The 16489-nt window shown below is 37.4% G+C and overlaps 1 protein-coding gene across 6 annotated transcripts in view; it reads right to left on the bottom strand.

The window, feature by feature from the left end:
- ATG10 (autophagy related 10) overlaps nt 1–16489 on the bottom strand; it is a 227450-nt gene that overhangs the window by 170104 nt on the left and 40857 nt on the right. The gene's annotated exons all lie outside the window — the stretch shown is intronic.

The raw sequence follows: 16489 nt of genomic DNA on the forward strand, positions 1-16489 counted from the left end.
CACATAATTAATACTGATGTTCATGGCATATACAGAAATAGAAATTTTAGGAGGACATGCATCTTGAAGCTAGAAGGGACCCTCTATTTCAATTTCTTGTTCAAGGGAAGATCTCTATTAAAAGGTCCCAGAGAGGTAATCATTCAGCACCTTCCTAAGCACTTCCAGGAGCCTGCACTTCACTCCCTTACATGACTACCACCTCCATTTTGGCATATGACACATTGTTCATTGAGAAAGTTTAGTTCTACATTGCACTAAAATATTTCCCTTTAACCTTAATTCACTGGTTCTAGTTCTGCCCTCTAGAGTCTAAACTCTTTTCCACAGAGCCATTATTCAAAGAGTTGAAGACAATTACCACCATTTTCAAATGTTTGTTGTAAGATATGATTTCGAAGCCCCTCACCAGTTGCATTTCTCTTCTGTTTTTTATACTTGCTGTTAAATACACTAATGGATGATGTTCATCTAATTGTGGTAAGTTTCATTTTTTTTAAGGCAAAACTTGTTTGAACTTAATGAAGTGTAAAAATGTAATAACTTGTCATGCACAAACATACTCACATATCAATGAATATTATTAATTCTCCACCAAAATGTCACACTAACATTCATATTTTAACAGAATTAAAATAATTATAATTAAGAAAAACATGGTTACTTAATTTGACATAGTAAAAAAAAAAAAAAATACAAAATAGCATCCAAACTAAAAAATTCATAATTTACTTAAATACTTTTACTAAGATTAAAATACCCAGTTTTTAACTATAAAATAAGACAATTTTAGAGTGTTTGTGAGCTATTTAATATTGAGTATTTTTTAAAATTTGTGTCATGACAACTATGTAAGAGCATTTGATATTAGGTAACTATCCTGGGTTGAATTGTATCCTCCCAAATTTCATGTCCACCGGGAACTTTGTTGGTGACCTTATTTGGAAATAGGGTCTGTGCAGATGTAATCAAGTTAATATGAGATCATACTGGAATAGACTAGACCCTAAATCCAATATGACTAGTGTAGTTATAAGAAGAGGGACACTTGGCTACTACAAGCCAAAGAATGCCAAGGATTGCCATCAACTACCCAGAAGCTAGAAAAGGCACAGGAAGATTCTTCTCTAGAGACTTTGGAGGGAGCATGGCCCTGCTGACACCCTGATTTCCAACTTCCAACTTCCAGAATTGTGAGAGAATAAACTTCTGTGTTTTAAGCCACGCAGTTTGTGGTACATTGTTATGGCAGCCCTCGGAAACTAATACAGAAACTATATTTTCTGAGAAATCTGGTGGCACCTTTTTAATACCTCCCAGTTAGTTAGGCTGTCATCCCGCCAGGACTCACACAGGGGCCGCCCTGCTGTCTGGGCATGATCAACACTAGTTCTGATTGACTGCAGCCAACTCATTCAGACTGGTTGATGCCACTACCATAGGTTGTTAAATATTTTGAATATCCTTCCTGCCTGTAAAGTAAGCTATTAGGCATCGAATACTATCATCTTTTATTATTTCACTAAAGTTCTACATTTTGTAGATGGAATTATTGTTTTAAATTCTAGTGAAAGCTATTCTCGTTTCTACTAGATTTGAACCAGAAAGATAAAACCCTGGCAGTGTTGGCAGCCATCATGTGATTAAATGGAGCCTGAGAATAAAGCCAATGTAGAGGAAAGCAAGGCCATAATATGCAGAGACCAGATCCTGATTACACTATTTATACCAATCATACCTGAAGCTAGCTCTACCCTCAAATTTTTCAATTACATGGACCCCAAAAGTCCCTTCTTTGCTTCACCCAACTTAAGTTGGATTTTCTGTCACTTGTAACCAAAATAATCTTTTTATAAAGTGACCTATATTGCATTTAGTAGTTTAAAATGAGACTTTCTACTGTATTATATTATCACTCTCATTATGATAATCAATACCTGATTATATAAAAGATTTACCAAATACAATAAAACCATAATAGTATGTGTTTCTGAGAAAAAGTACTCACAGTCTGCAATTTAAAAATAATCTAGCGACTTTGTAGCCAGCAACTTTGCTAAGTTTGTTTATAGACTATTTTTGATTTTATAATTATAATATTTGTATCATCCATTAATAAAGATGTTTTCAGGGCTTCCCTGGTGGCGCAGTTGAGAGTCCGCCTGCCGATGCAGGGGACGTGGGTTCGTGCCCCAGTCCGGGAAGATCCCACATACCGCGGAGCGGCTGGGCCCGTGAGCCATGGCCGCTGAGCCTACGTGTCCGCAGCCTGTGCTCCGCAACGGGAGAGGCCACAACAGTGAGAGGCCCGCGTACCGCAAAAAAAAAAAAAAAAAAAAAAGATGGTTTCACTTCTTTTCCAAAAAAAAATTTAAAAAAATAAAAATAATCTAGCAACAGAGAAAAAAAATCATAGGATATTCAGAGAAAAGTCAGAGCTAAACTGTGTGTACTGAGTATAATTCATCAAATGAGGATAAATGTTCTATTTCATATTTTCTATACCTGAGTGCTGGTCATACAACCTCTTCCTAAGGGAAGCTACAATTTAGTAAAACTCTAATTACAATGCAAAATACACCTCCTTTGACATCAAAGAGGTGAGTCAGAAATTCCTGTATACCTATGTTATAAAATCTAAATAAATTATCTGGTATCTTTTAAGATAGAGACATTATTTTCAGTATTATTTATAATTTAAGCAATTTAAATCTCTGTTTTAGGCAATTTCTGATACTATTTATTAGTGTCTATAGGGAGGTGCAAAAGAGTTTTTGACTCAGCCTATATTTGGTCATGGTGATTTTCTTTTCAGTATCAATCTCTTAATAGTCAAGATTAGCCTTGAAAAATTAAATATAGAAAAAGGAGAGTTTTATAGCATTTCAAACATTTACTTCCACATAAGTAGGCCTTTCTCCCACATCATTTTAATTTAAGGCAGAAAAAGTTTTATTCTTCACTGTTGAAGGATGCTTTTTTAGAGACAACAAACATAAAGGTATGAAAACTGCCCTCTGAACTGGCACTACAGTAAATCAAGGCCAGTAAACAAAGTTGAACTCAAACCTCCCCCTGAAAATTCCAGTGGACATTCTGCTCTAGCTTCCCTGCATTCTTTTTCTACTTACAATTTAACATTAACCTCCTTTAATTTTTTAACATTGATTAGTTTTACTTCCTCCAGTTGATCCTAAGATCAGGGCCTAGTCCCCATCCCTAGAGAAAGAAAGGCTGCAAAGGGAAGCCAGGGTCCTTACTCTAGAATCTAGACTGTCCTCCACATAAAAACCTCATCCCCACAGAGTCTGAAAACACCCTGGACCTGCATGGGAGGAGGTGGAACAAAAGGAACCTTACAGCTTACCCAGTTCAACCCTCCTGCTTTAGCGATAAGAAGGTGAAGGACTGAAGCACTTTTAAGCTGTCTTACAGCTAATTAGGGGCAGAGCTAGAAGTAGAAGGCAAGCCTCTTGGCCTGTGTTCTTTCTACTACACTAAGCAAGTTCTGCCAGAGAGCAGGATCATGGTAGAAAGATCTTTACTTATGCTCGCGGACTGGTATACGCCAGGCTCTGCACATGGAATAACAAGCTCAAGCCACTCAAAGTGCGGTCTGGGGACCAGCAGCCTCAGGGTCACCTGGGAGCTTGTTAGACATGCAGAATCCCAAGTCCCACTTCAGACCTTCTGAATTGGAATCTGTATTTAACAGGATCCCAGGTGATTTGTGTGCACATTTGGAAGCACTGAGGCAGGGAGCACTGCAATCCCTGTGGGACAGCAAACTGACTGCATTAAACAGTGGTTCTCAGCCCTAGCTGCACATCTGAATCATCTGAGGAGTTTTCAAAATGCTGTTGCTGGGGTCCACCCTCAGACTGGTGAAGTAAGAATCTTCCCAGTAGCCTCTAATGAAAAGCCAGGGTAGAGAACCACTGCACTAAATTCACTGGAGTCCCCTTCTGAACTCTGAGAACAGAGCCAACCACAGACTCTGCAGCTGCCTCTGCAGAAAAGGCCACAAACAGCTCCCAACTTTCAGGAATTCCAGGGCTCACTCGGAGCACTCCACATACTAAACTTGCCTCTGTGGATGCTCATCTTGGAGCTTCGACTGTGCTGAGACTGCTTTTTATATGGTCTTCACTACCACCTCAAACCCTACTCTCTGGCAACTTGCCCAGCCTTGACCTGGTCATCTGTAACAGCCAGTAATCTCATAACTTAAAACCTTCCCATGTCCAACTACACTTCTGCCATCAGGACTCCCTGCTGCCCACTGCCACGAAGCAGGTTGCTCCACAATGTCACTGTAGAAGAGAAACTAATAGGAAATGCAGGTGCTGTATGTAACCCAGACACCACTAATAAAAAGAGAACACATCCTCACAGTCAAAACTCCTCAGGTCATCTAGATGGAATGCCCTTCACCTTATGCCAAAACAAGGAATAAAGATTTAAATGAGGAAAACAATACCATAAATGTGTTCACAATGAAAACACTGGAAGATTATAAACTCCTTTATCTATCTATCTATCTATTTATTTATTTATTTTGTGGTACGCGGGCCTCTTACTGCTGTGGCCTCTCCCGTTGCGGAGCACAGACTCCGGACGCACAAGCTCAGCGGCCATGGCTCATGGGCACAGCCGCTCCGCGGCATGTGGGATCTTCCCGGACCGGGGCACGAACCCGCGTCCCCTGCATCGGCAGGCGGACTCTCAACCACTGCGCCACCAGGGAAGCCCTATCTATTTATTTTTATTTTTTTGGCTGTGAGGCTTGCAGCATCTTATTTCCCCGACCAGGGATCAAACCCGTGCCCCCTGCAGTGGAAGCACAGTCTTAACCACTGGACTATCAAGGAATTCCCTAAAAGTTTTTAAAGGATATTTAAAAAGTAAATAAAAATCTTGAAGTCATGTAAAATAATGATAAATTCTACTGCATGGAAAAAATTCTAAACACCATAAAGTCAAAAGGCAAATATTAAAATGTGAAAAAAAGATCTGTAGCTCAAATCATAGAAAAGGACTAATTTTTTCAATATATAAATAGCTTTAATTTCCTCAGCATATTAATAGTTCTCACAAACCAATAAGAGGAACAGCCCAATAGAAAAATAAGCAAATGATATAAATAGACAGTTCACTAAACAGGAAGTATACATGGATTTTAATCATATAAAAATATGTTCAATGTTACCCATAAGAAAAATGCAAATTAAAACTATGTGATACCATTTTTTACCTATCAGATTGGCAAAGATCAGAAAGCCAAAGTGAAATACACTCTGTAGACAAAGATGTGGATAAAACAGGCAGGCGCTCTCATACATTGCCAAGGGCAGGGTAGTTTAAATTAGTATAACCTCCCTGTAGAGCAAGTTGACAATAACTATCTAAATTTAAAATGCACATACCTTCCATCCAGAAATGCTACTTCCAGGAATTTATCGTACAGATACAATTGCATATGTAGAAAGTAAAATTCATGCAATGATATGTATTAAAGTATTGTTTTAATAGCACAGTATTGGAAATAACCTAAATGCCCATAGGTGAGGATTGGTTAAATAAATTATAGTATATCCAAATAATAGAATGCTATGCAGTCATAAAAAAGTGACTATAAGTATTCATATGGAATAATAACCAAAATAGATCATTAAGTTAAAAATATGCAGAACAGCATGTATATATGTATATTATCCTACCATTTGTTTAAATATAAACGCATATGCTTGTGTACATTGAAGATATCTGAAAGGACACCCAAGACATTGGTATGAGTAATGACCTCTGAGGTTTGGGTAAGGAGGGTGGGAAGGAAACTTACTTTTTTAGTGTACAAACCCTTTTGTGCCTATATACAAAAAACACTTCATGTTAAACAAATACTTCATTGATTGCCTTTTGAACAAATGCCTCCAGGCCAGCGCAATGCTGCAATGGATTCCAACGTGAACTTTTCAGGAGAAAATGTTCTGGAGGCCTTATAGAACCCTAGAGAGACAACCAAGTTTTCTAGTGTAGTACTGACTGCATACTAAGGATTTCCTAACAGAACATGTTTAGGTCTGCTTTCCTACAAGCTGTCAAAAGCTATGCCACTCAGACAGTTATGTTATGCCTGCTGGAATCGAGCTACCCAAATAACTATGGGGCTCTTGTAGCTGAATTTTAATAAGCTTTTAACAATCTACTCTAGAAAAACACTGCTGTCTAAAAAATTAGGTGGTTATCTAAGAGCCTCAGCCCTGCTTTGGAATAAAGGATTGCATATAGGATGTAAACTCAAGTTAACTGCCCATAATGATCAGATGCAGGAAGGGCTTGTCAAGGCCACTGGGGAGGAATTAAGACAAGAGGAAGTTTCTACGTCACTGCTGGCACTGAACAAACAACAGGACCTTCAAGGCCAATGGAACCCTGAGGAACAGGCCAAACCTAAGCCACAGATCTCAAGTGGTTATTCTTTCCTCTGTAAGAGATCAAACCAATACTACCAGTAACTGCCCAGAGCTAATTAATCTTGGGGTCAAAAAAAAAAAAGAAAAACTGCTGCTGAAAAGCAAAGCTTACACTGGGTAAGTCAGACACTAAACTTAAAGCCTGAAAGTTAGATGGTGTATGAAGGTAACTGTTAAGGATTTAGAGATCCTCCAGAACACAATTTTGAATATATTAAAACGTCTCCTCGTGCCCCAACCCCCACCCAATCTCACTAACCAATACTGCTACACCTTCCCAATATGTTTGTGGATGTTGACCATGGCTGACTCTGATGCCTCTGAGTCAGTATCAAGAGTGACCAGATCCAGTCAAAGTGATTCATGGGTAACTGCCAGCCTTTGACTCAGGCAAAAATTCAAAAGAGCAAAAACTCAAGAAACCAAAAACCCAAAAGTAAAAGTAGGTATATAACATATTTCACCTTTGAAAAAGACCTTGGTCTTCTCCTTGGTCTTGTAGTATTTTGGAGTTTATTAAACATGACACAGCCATTTATTGAATAGTCCACCAATACCTTCTCCATACTTTCTGGGGGAGAGGGTTGGAGATACACCTCAGATAATAATAAATTCCAGCTGAGGGAGCAGCAGCTGTCCTTCTGGGAAAGAATTAAATCTTCTTCTGGATGTGTGGTCGCATCCAACAGAGGCCCATACCCCTTTGCTTCACCATTTGCACAACATAACCTGTTATGATTATTGCCTTTATCTGTGTGACCTAAGGTGTGAATGACTACTGAACACATTGGTTCACTACCTGGGAATTAAACCACAAAACATGGTGACCATTGGTCCTTAATTGGAGGTTCTCTGGCTCTGCCCAGTTTAAAAGAGCTTTTTCTTAGCATGGTCATGGTATGAAACTAAAAGAGAATCTGTGGGATTTTAACTTGAAATATTCTCTCTAAGGCAGCCATGTGTCAGAGGGTTATACGGCCTTCTCTTACAATACTTAGTTCAGCAGTTACTCTTGTTTACATTAGCATACTCATTACAGACTCTTATTAGGTTTAAAGTTCTAATCAACCTATAAACAAAGCACAGAGGACTAATTATAGTTACTGAACAGAATCTAAATATTATAAATCTTGATGATGTAAAAATAGTAATATAATTAATTTAAAAATCAGAAGGAGGAACAGAAAGGAATGTGGGATATAGTATAAGTACTCTAAATTCCTCATCTATCACAGCAGGAATCAATAGTTACTATCCAAAAATGAAAAATCAGGAATTAAAAGTATTGATATATTGTTAAAGGTTACAGGGATCACTGTGAGCATAACTGAGTTATTCGTCACCAATAGGGGTTCCTTTAAACAAATTTAAATCATCCATATGATGGAATACTATGTAGCTATCAGTAATAATGAGATAGTTCTATATATGCTCACAAAGAAAGATGTCCATTAGGTACTGTTAGGTGGAAAAAGTAAGTTACAAAACAATGATCCCACTTTCATAAATATGTTATAAACGTACATATATTTACATGTGCATAGAAAATAAACTACAAAATTGAGTCAGAGGAGAGGGAAGGAAATATTTTCATCTGTATTTTATATATCTATATATTATTAGAATTTTTACAATGATCATGTATTGTTTTACCTTGTAAAAGTTATTTAATTAAATATAAAAATCCAATCCATGAAAGAAAAATGTAATACTGTGCTTTCCTTCCACTCTCTGCAATCAATAATACTCTAAGAACCATAAAATGTTCTTGCATACAATATTAACTTTTATTTTCTCTCCTTTTTAAACTTACCCTCTAGTTGCTAAACCAAAATAAGGCCAATACTTCTTTCCTAGGTCACTACCTAATTATGGTATACCTTCACTTTGCTTCTCAAGTGGACATTGTTTTATACCACTTAGGGCCTTCAATTTTCAATTCCATTCAATAAAGACATATTGAAAACCCCAGCACTGTGCTCATTTTAGTTAGTTTTCCTACAATAGTCCAACTCCCTTTCCCTGACAGGACTCTTAGACCTACCCTACCAAGTCCCTCTGCTTTTTACCTCTAACCCCTTCTGACTTCCTAGATGAGCAGTAGAACGCACTGCTCTCCCCTTCCCCAAAGGCAGGTCAAAGCACAGCAAGCACCTGCTGTATAAAAAAATAAATAAAATAAAATTCAAAAATTAGAAAAAAAAAAAAGCACAGCAAGTGCAGTGACCCCAGGGAATGAAGAGCAGAAGAAAATCAGCCACTTGTTAGCCCAGAAAAGGAGGTTACTGGACCAATTTGATGACCTTATTGGGGAGAGGGGGCGGGGATGAGCACACACGCATACCTGTTGATGTGTACTTGCACAGCCTGCTTATTTCATGCAAATTTTTAAAAAGTGGTTATAGTTTAAATAATGCTAAATCCCTCTCTTTCTTGGAGCCAAAGCATCAAAAGTTAGTTTAGATCACATTGGTTCCATTTTCTTTATTAACACTCTCAACAGATATCTCTACAATGTTGTTTCACTATTAAGCATTTTTGTGGAATTTCATTCTCTTTTCCTTCTTTCACATTTTAATAATTTTTTTTCAGGTTTTCCAAACTGCCCATTTTGATTTTTCAACTTTCAGTTCATAAATGTGGGACCTCCATGTGTACCCTCATACTTTTTATTATATTGAACAATTTGGTTCTGCTTCCAAGAGCATTCCTACTTATTTGTGCCCAAGGATTGGCCAACAAATGCTATAACTGATTGGAGAGGAGATGGGGGCCTGCTATAGAAAAAAATTTTTTTCTCTCTTTGTTTCTACTTTCAATTTAAGTTTGTAGAGATTTTACCATATTTTGTTTGCTCTAGATGAAATGTTCTCAAAGGTTTATCACTGCTTTTCTAATATCATAGATAAAATAAGAAAACAAAGATGACCCAAGTTCTAGCTTCTCCATCTTGATTTCTAAATTTAAAGTTACTCCAAATCTTATTCCTCTAATAAATAATATTTTTATAAAATTACCTGTTATAAGGGAATTATTCAAGGAAATTAAGAGTATTAAAGTAATTTTGTACTTAATAAAATAAATTGAAAGAAATTCTATAGACAGTAGCAAATTATCAGGGTAGCAAACTGTCACTTTCATTTCAAAGCACTGTCCTTGCAAAGCCATACAAATAATTTATTAAGTTTCCTATTTTTTCATGAAATGAAGGATGCCTGATCTTAAGCAGTTTTACTGAGAAAAGGATCCTGCTGTGTGGGTGGGAAGAAGGAAAGGAAGGTGAGAAAGGCCTTCCTGGCATGGGTGCATACAAAATACCGCAAAATGGCTGGCTTAAAACAAAAAAGATTACTCTCACAGGTCTAGATCTGGAAGCTAGAAGTCTGAAATCAAGGTATCGACAGGGCCATGCTCTCTCTTCAGGCTCTAAGGGAGAATCTTTCCTTGTCTCCTTCTAGGTACTGGTTGTTGCCTACTTATAGACACATCATTCCCATTTCTGCCTCTGTATTCATATGCCTTCTTTCCTGTGTGTCTGTATCTCTGTGTCCAGATTTCCCTCTTCTTAGAAGGACATCAGTCAGATTGCATTGAGGACACACGCTAATCCAGTATGGCCTCGTCTTAACTTGATTACATCTGCAAAGACCCTATTTTCAAATAAAGTCACATTCACAGGTTCTGGGTGGACATGAATTTGGGGGGACACTATTCAGCCCAGTACAGGTGAAGAGGCAGGAAGAGGTGGGAGAAAGGCAGTCCCACAGCTCCTGCACCTAACACAGGGGTAGTTGCCCAGAACAGCTGAGGGAGGCCAGTGTTTCAGAAGCTGTTTCAACCTGAAGATACTAGGCCAGATTCTCACGGCTGTTGCGGGAAAACAAAAGGGCTTTGACCAATAACGGGGATGAAAGTACTGACAGCTTTTACAGAAGGCTGCACAGTAGTACACTCACTGTTTTTATGCATGGGACCTGGATAATGTGAGATTGAAGACTTTACTGGAGTCATCCTACGTGCCAAAAAGAGCATTCAATATCCACTACTTGGATCAAAACCAGAAACGTGGCAAACTCAAACTGCTGGCAAAGAAGAGTGAAGAGGAGGAAGGAGAGAGGGAGGATGTTGTCCACTCAGCCTTTTTTATTGATGTAACAAAAGTTTCCTGACATATTTTCCAGAATTAGTCACAATCTCTGCCCTCATAGTCATTTCCATTCCAAGCCTGTGCGTGTTTAAAGCTCTTATACTGATTCCCTCTCTTTCTGTATCTTCCATCAGAACTCCTGCTTCCCATAGCTTGACATTAGCAGGTTGCCTCTGCATCAAGGCAGGAGTTGTGTGAAAGCCAGGTGGACACAAGAAGGAGGAGAAGCTCACCACCTCACCCCACACTTATGCTACAAATCTTAGAGAGTCTTTCCTCATTTCCATGAATTAATCATGTTCTCGCCATGCTGTGTTCCCAACCATAGGTTTAGAAACAGACCAGCTGAATTGATGGTCATGTATCTAACAGAATCTTAGCTTAAAACCAGTATTCATTAAATTTACATTTCATATAATAAGGCGATAGACTGGTATCCTTCAAGAATTTTTGCATTCGTCTAAGTGTTTCTTTGGTCTTCTAGCCATGATAGAATAACAGAGACTAGATCTACTCTCCCATCTTAAACAACTAGAAAACCAAACAAAAAATATATGAAATTGGGGTTTGAAGATGTTGGACACAGGCAGTGTAGGACAGTGATCTCTGAGGAAAAGGAAATAAACAAGGTAAGCTCTACAAATGTCCCAGCTCACTGCCTGAAGAAAGTTCTCAAAGAAAAAGATTAAAATGGCAAATGATTTCATTGTTTGTTTAAATAATCTAAGAGAATCAACAGAAAAAGCAATAAAATAAGAGAGTTTCAGAGAGTGGCCAGGAAAACAATCAATATATACAAATCAGTAACTTTACAACTGTAGCAATAATCAGTTAAAATCATAAAGATAAAATACACTATTCCTGGTATGAACACAAATTGTCAAATATCCAGGAAAATACCTATCATTATGTCAAGGAAACTCTATAACTGTACTGTAGGACATGAAAATAATCCCAACAAGCTTTTTATGAAACTTGTAAAATGATTCTAAAATTACTTTTAAAAGAAAATGCATGGGGTAATTAATTTTTAAAAAACAATGAATGATAGGATTATTAGATATCAAAACCAACTAAAGAGCACTAGTAATAATTAAAATCTATGTTATTATGACAGAAAAGAAAAATAGATCAGGGATTAGAGTATGGAGTCTAGAAATAGACACATTTACATGTTGGAATTTAATATATGATAAAAAGAGAATTTGGATCACAGATGGAAGAATGGATGAGTCAATAACGAAATGAAGTCAAGCAGTTCACCATTAAATAAAATAAACAAACTACATTACCACATCTCACAATCTCTAAAATAAATTCCAGATGGATTAAAGCCCTAAACATAAAAAATAAACTAATAAAGGTCTAGAGGAAAATATAAGAGAATATTTTCTTAATTTGAAGTTAGGAAAGAGTTCCTGAGCAAAACACCAACCCAGAAGCCATAAAGCAAAAGACTGGCAGATTTATTAAATATTAAAAAACTCCTGTTTGACAAATGATACTATTAACAAAGTCAAAAGAGAAGTGACAGTCTGGGAAAAAATATTTGCAATACATATAGGAAATGAAGGATTGATAGTCGTAATATATAAGTTACTTCTACAATTCACTATTACAAAGATAAACAACTACAGTAAAAGAGACAAAGGGCATAAACAAGAAATTCCTAGAAGAAATACCAGTGACCAATAAGCATATAAAAATATGCTCAACACCAATGTAATGAGGAAAATGCAAATTGAAACAATATATCATTTTCACCTTTTAGAATGAAAATTTTTAAAAATCAGTAATATCTCATAGTCTAGAGAGTATGAGAAAATGGGCATACTCATATACTATTTAAGAATATAAATTGCTCCAGTCAGGAGAGAAATTTTGCCTTTCTCTTTCACTCATTTATTCATTCAACAAATATTAGCACTTAGTTCATATAACATGGTGTGCTAGGCCCTAGGAATACAGCAGTGAACCAAACAGACAGAAGTTCTTGCCCTCAGGCAGCTTGCACTCTGGAGGAACAGATGCAGGGCGAAGAAGATAACAACTGAATATGTACAGTAGATGGTTTTAGTGCAATAAAAATAAATAAATTAGAGTGAGGGGGACTGAAGTGATAGGGTTAGGAAGAGGCTATTTTACATATGGTGGACAGACAGGGGGACCTTGCTGATAAGGTGAGGGATGATTTGACTGAAGTAGGGAATAAGTCATAAAGCTACCTTTATGAACACACTAGACAGTGGGAATGAGCTGCACTTAGACTCCATAGTGGAAACAGCAGAGATAGTATATGGCTGGAGCAGAGTGAAGGAGCATGAAAATGATGGAATTTAAGACTAGAGAGGAAAGGGGTGCGAACAATTTAGGCCATGCAAGTCATGGTCAGAGCTTTGGATTTTACTCTGACAAAGACCGGAAGTCACTGGAGGATTCTGAGGCACAGACTGTTATGATTGTACTCACATTTTTAAAAGATCACTGTAGCTGCTGTTTAGAGACCAGATTCCTAATGGGCATTAGTTAGGAAGTTATTGCAACAGGCCAGGCGAGAAATAATGGCAGCCTGGGCTACAGTGGTGCAGTGGAGGTGGTGAGAAGTGGTTGATTATGGATATATTTTGAAGATAGAGTTAGTAGGATTTATTAATGGATTAAACATGGGATGTAAGAGAAAGAGAGAACTCAAGGGGAATGCCAGGTTCCTGTCCCTAGCAACTAGAAGCTAATATTTACTGAAATAGGGAAATTTGTGGAAAAAGTAGGTTGTGAGGGAGAGGGGGAAGGATAAGTGAAAGTGAGTTAAATGTGCTGCCTCATAGACACTAAAATGTATGTCAGGTTGCTGGATATAAAAGCCTGAAGTTCAGGGACATAATAGGTGTTAAAAATACAATTTCAAGAGTCATCAGTGCATATATAGTATTTACAGCCAAGGAGCTGGGTAAGATCTCCTAGAGAAAGTGTCTAATTGGAGAAGAGAAGTCCAAAGATTGAGCCCTGGGGCACTCCAGAGTTGAGCTATTGGGAGATGAGGAGGAAGCAGCAGAGGAAGCCACTAAGAATAGTTGAGAGGTAGAAGGAAACCACAAGGTCAGCGTCTCAGGCACCGAGGAGTAGTTCAAGAAGGCAGTGATAGCTGTGCCAATTTTTCAGCATCTGTCAAAATGTCAAGTGAGCATACCCTCTCATTCAATAATGCTATTTATCTATTCTACAGAAATAAGAATAAGTACACATAAAAATTGTTTTGCATGGACATTTATTAAAGTATCATTTGCCATAGAAAATTAAATGCCCATCAATAGAGGAAAGCTTAAATTATAGTGCATCTGAACAAGAGAACAAAATGTAACAATTTAAAAAAAAACCTGGCAGATAGAAGTTATTGATATGGAATAACCTCTGGATATTAAGTTAAAAAACTACTTTAAAAACAATCATATGAAATGATTGATTCCACATATATGGAAAAAGAAAACATATATGTATATGTTACCTGCAGGGCAGGTAGGACAGTGTGATGAGAGAAAGCATGAGCTCCAAATCAGACTTCCTCAGATATAAATTTGGCTTGTTACCGTGAAAAAATTTCTTAACTTTTCTGACCTTCCTCTCTTCTATAAAATCCCTCAAATGGCGGTTCTAAGGATTAAATGAATTAATATACAAAAAAGATCAGTGTCTGGCATATAGTAATCCCTCAATAAGTGTTAGATATGAATAATGTCTTAATAGTGTACATTATAATATATAATAACCATATATATGAGTGCATAGGAAGAGATTTTGAAGTTTACTCTCCAAACTGTTAACACTGGTTTTCTCCAAGGAGAAGTTTGGGACTGGGAATTGGCAGGGGGATGAGAGGTAGCTGAAAGGCACTTAAAACATTTTGACATGTATGTCTAAATTACTTTCATTTTTAATAATATACTAGTGCAGATTTTTACAAAAGTATACGTGCATTTCTTATGAAATTTTTAAACTTTTTTTTTTAATTTAGAGAAGAGAAAAGAACAGTAAACATTTATGGACCTCAAAAGCTATTGCAATTTCTATTCAGCTGACACCAAAAAAGATAAATCAAAGAATTGGGATAATGTGAAGCAGGTAATGTAACATTTTCTAGCCATTTCCAAGAAAGATACACAGACAGACTGTGGCAATAAAAATAGAAAAGACAGAAAAGAAGAGCCTGAATAATGAAATAAAGGGAAGAGAATGAAATCAAGCACAGATTCACAGACTCTGAGTCTAACCATTCAGGCAAACAAAAGCCCTACCTATCACACCTGAGAAAGGCAGTCACCCAGTGTCTCCTGACACATTTCCAGTGACACAGACAGCATGTGTCACCTTATATTAACCAAATATAGTCCCTCACTGATCCTACTTGTCTCATCCGAAGTAACACATTTAAGACTCTCTCTTCACCAAGACTGACTCTTGGCTACATATTCTGGCTCCACTACCTTGTCTGGGCGAGCCCAGCCCTGCCCAGTGTGGGCAGAGAGAGCACTCCAAGGAGCAGGCTGCTACAGCTGCTCCAAATCTAAAGCAAATACAGCTAAGATTCTTTCCAGTTAATGACGCCAACAGGTAGACTGTTAAGACAATGTGGATGTACAATTGCATGACTTCTGACTTTGACTAAATTCTGCTTGGAGAAACAACATGTATTTGCAGGAGACAAATACTAAAGCATACTCTATGCAGGCTCAACTTAACTCTTTTGTACATAACTCAATGTTTTTCATCACTTCTTTCTTTGTCTTCAGTACAAACCCTTCACCAGCTCCTTCTCAGACCTTCCCAAGGTAGAGCTCACTACTCCATGTATGGCTGTGCCTCTAATTACTATTTACTGCATTTGCATGTGTTTTTTCTCATTATAATGTCATTAGCATGTGAGGGAGCCTGGTTGCCAGGGCAACCAGGAGTGGTGAATGCACAGCACAGCCTTTAATGAAAACTTAACCCTACTTCGTTTAATTCCCACTGTGTTTTTTGGCTCACTTCACTTTTGTGGTCGCAAGAATGGAAATATCCTGCAGTTACCCCTTCTTATGTGGTGCTGCTCCAAGGTCTTGGGAACCTTTGTGTTCCCCTGAACATACGAACAACACTTTATATTTCTCATAACTAACCCTGAAAACTTCCTCTGATAACAATAAATTCTCCTTCTGATCAACAGTGCTCACTCAACACAGTCCTTTGAATATCTAAAATAGTTTATTTTTCTCCAGACTAAATATTCTCAGGTTTTTCAAATTCGATGTTTTCTGCAGTCCTTATCCACCTAACGGCCCACCCCTGAAAACATTCTAAATTATCTGGTTGAGACCAAACTCACTCCTTCTATAGCATACTGCCAATCTGGTAACCTTCTCAAAAGGAAATAGATTAGTTTGACATGACTTCTTTTTAGCCAGCCTACAAAGGTATGCTTATAAAAGCTAGGTATAATAATAATAATGGTTTATCAGATGATCAAATCAAGATTTAATTTAAAAGAAATCTCAGTCAGGCAAAAATGAGATGATATTTGGCATGAATAAAAGCAAAATCCTAAAACTAGGCTCAAAAATCCAGCTACACAAATACAGGAGCTCTGCTTAGCAGCAAAGCACACCTTTAAGCCACAAGATATAGATGCCTTCAAGTTCAATAGGAGCCAAAGTGTGACAGGCTGTCATGAAGGGATTTCTTAGAACTCAGTTTGTAATTGTTATGCTTGCAAGATAAAGTAAGGAGAACAAGGTCAACAGTATCGCAGAACTGTTTTAAGAAAGTAAATCTTGTATGAACCAGCAATTAATGACCACAGAAATCTATTATTTTCTGGTATCACTGTCTTTCA

Source organism: Orcinus orca, chromosome 3, assembly GCF_937001465.1.
Source record: "Orcinus orca chromosome 3, mOrcOrc1.1, whole genome shotgun sequence".
NCBI lineage: Eukaryota > Metazoa > Chordata > Mammalia > Artiodactyla > Delphinidae > Orcinus > Orcinus orca.